The sequence below is a fragment of the Tupaia chinensis genome, unplaced genomic scaffold (genome assembly GCF_000334495.1).
Source record: "Tupaia chinensis unplaced genomic scaffold, TupChi_1.0 Scaffold000061_1, whole genome shotgun sequence".
Classification (NCBI taxonomy): domain Eukaryota; kingdom Metazoa; phylum Chordata; class Mammalia; order Scandentia; family Tupaiidae; genus Tupaia; species Tupaia belangeri.
Genome location: NW_006159519.1, coordinates 2,011,112 through 2,014,287, shown reverse-complemented (window position 1 = coordinate 2,014,287; position 3,176 = coordinate 2,011,112).

Here is a 3,176-nt window from a genome sequence, read left to right as displayed (position 1 = left end):
TGCAGACGGCGGGCCAGCTGGCCTGCACCCCACCCGGGTCGGGGTGAGTTTGGGGACGTAGTAAGGGCTCAGTAAAGACTTCGAGCCCCGGACTAAGCAACCTGCAGCGTGCGAGCCTCCCAGCTGGCTGAGGGTTGGATCTCTGGGACGGCGTGGGAACAGGCCGGGCGTGTGTGCAGGCAGGCCCACGATCCTGGCACACCGAGAGCTGGCAAGGGGGCATCTCAGCGTGGTCAGACCTTGCTGAGGTGCGCCTCTCTCCCCCTCATGCATGTGTGCTGTCATGAATCAAATAAAGGAAAAACCCTATCATTTAAAGATTTTGAGAGTGGGGCCTTAAGGGACACAGTGGAATTCCATGAGCCCAGAGGGGATGGCTCCGGGTTGCGTCCCAGGGCTTGCCTCTAATGCAGGTGCTGCAATCCAGGCTGCTGACGCCGGGGGTGAGCGTGGTGTGCGTGCGTGTGTGTGTGTGTGTGTGTGTGTGTGTGTGTGGTGGGGGTCTCTCAGCCTCAGAAGAAATAAACAAAGACATTGTATCCGTGGTCGTCACCGGCAGGGGTGAAGGGCATGGAGCCATTTCCCCACCCTGGGACGGGAGGTGCAGCATTTCCCTCCTTTCCCTTCGGAGAGCCCGAGCTCTGAGGAGAGCGCGCCAAGTACAGACGACGGTAACAGGCCCCGAGGTGGGCCCTCTAACGCCACCTCGAGGCTGGGTCCCATCCGGGGCTCCCGGAGCAGCTCAGTCCCTCAGGAGTCCCTGAGCCCAGGACCCGGGTGTCTCTGCAGTCCAGCAGCAGGGTCCCCTCAGGACGTCGCCCCAGAACCGGGCCCCCAGGCAGACACGAGGCCTCGCTCCTGTGGGAACATCCCCGGGGAAGGGGCCAGGTGCTCTCCAGGCACCCAGAGAGCCGGGCCGGCCACACACGCAGCGGGTCTTAGGAACCAGGCTCACAAAGTGCTAGAGAGCCCTGAGTTCACCCTGGGAGCGGCACCCCGTCGCACTAGCTACCACCAGCATGCAGGGTGCTGAGCAGGGTGCCATCACGCCCTCCGTCAGCAAACTGCCCAGGCCTGCCAGAAGTCCTGTGCCATCTCGGCCTCCCCCTTCATCCCCGAAAGAGAGCCAAAGCCGTCCCCACCTTGACCCGGAGATGTGGTCCCCTGCAGATTCAGCAGGCCACCCCGCCTTCACATGTCCCTCCCCATTTTGTCTCCTTTATTTAACAGATGGACACCTGGTGCTTCTTGTCAGCTACTTCTTAAGCATTTGATGAATTATTTCTGGCATTTTTTTAAAAGAGATTTTTGCCATGGGGCAAGTGTACTCTCTGGAGAGACAGAGAGATAGAAGGTAAGCAATATCTCCTGGGGGGAAGGCCATGCTGCAATCCCTCCTCCTCCATTCTTCTCTCAGGATTTTGGGCATGCATGCACATGTTGCAGTCAAGGTGCCAGCTAGGGGGTGGTCATCTAAGGGATGATGGGTCCCAAATGGCTGTTTGCAAAGGGTCTCGGTTCTTTACCACCTGGACCTCCAGTCTGGCTGAGCCTCGAGTGTCCTCACAGTCCAGCAGTGGCTTTTCCCACAGTGACCCAGGAGAGAGAGACAGAAGCCACAGACTTTGACAACGGGGCCTGGACTCTCCACTGCAGCCATGTTCTGTCTGCCAGGGGCAAGTCACCAGACCCAGGGCACACTCAGAGGCAGAGGTCTGGAAGAGTCGGTGGCACCACATGGGTTACTTTCCTGCCTTCTCTCCGGTGTCCTTTCACGCTGTACTAAACGCAGGCGAGTCAGCATGCTTTCCCTCCGGTCCCAGTCTCTGCAGTGGTTTGCCTGTGGGGGGATCTTCCTGCCGTATTCAGTGGAGGAAGACCATCTGAGAGAAAGCCTATGATCTGCGTAGCTAAGCTAAGGTTTTACGTGCTCCGTCGGGCTACAAGGTTGTTAAAGACCAACATTTTTAGAACACACTTCAGATTCTGAAAACACCACTTGATTCTCTTATTTTTTGTTTTTGCTGTAGGGTGCGCACTCTCCAGAGGGAGACAGAGAGAAGGAAAATGAGAAATCACCCCCCGGGGATGGCCATGCCACAATCCCTTCTCCTCCACTCTCCTCTTGGGATCTTGGGCACACACACACACACACACACGCCCAGCATCAATTGCCGGATCCAGGGCTCAAACTGCAGTTGATCACGTGAGAGTCCAGCACCTTCACCACCATGTCATCTGCTGGCCCCAACATTCCTGGATGCTCTAAACCGTACCCACCCATCTGCTTGGCACCTCTTCAGAGTGCTGTGAAATTCTATGTTCAGGCTAAACCCTACTAAAACAGAGGGGTGGCCTCGGTCATTGAAAACACTATTTCCATATGAGGAGTTGGGGACACTAAAAGGTTAAAAAGGTCAGTACCGGATTTTAGTTAGTAAAAATATGTACACAAAATTCAACAGCTTCTTCCCACCTACTCTGGCAAGAGGCCCCCCCAGAGCTTTTTCTCAAATGTGGGTTAGAGCGAACAATATTCGCTGTATTCGACGTTCAGACCGAGCGTTTCGGAAACTGGCTTGGTGCAGTGGGTGGGGCGGCAGTGACGCAGCTGGGTCCCACGCGGCCCCTTACAGGGCTGAGTCTTGGACCCAGCAGTTTGAAAACCACACCATGCCTGTGCGTGCCTAAAATCCTGAGTGGAGAAGTGAAGAAGGGACCATGCGTGACCATCCTTCATGGGGGTGCTTTCTCTGGCAAGCACGCCACCCTCTGGCAAATCAAAAACCCAAACAAAACTATGTCTTTATTAATGCACTTGAACATAGGGGGAACCAGCAGTTAGCGTAATGGCTATGTCGCTGGACTCCCACGTAGTTGACCACAGTTCGCGTCCCGGACCCGGTGGCTTAAAACACGCCAGGCGCATGTGCGTGCGTGCCCAAGATCCCGAGAGGAGAATGTAGGAGAAGGGATTGCGGCATACCCATCGCCCCTGGGGGTGATTTCTCGCTTTCTGTCTCGATGTCTCTCTCTGTCTGTCTGGCGAGTGCACGTGCCCTACAGTGAAAATCTCTCCAAAAAAAAAAAAAAAAAAAAAAGAAAAAAAAAAATAAACCCCAAGCATGCAATTTGAAATCTCAGTTTGTTAGGGGTTCCCATGCATAAATGAAAAA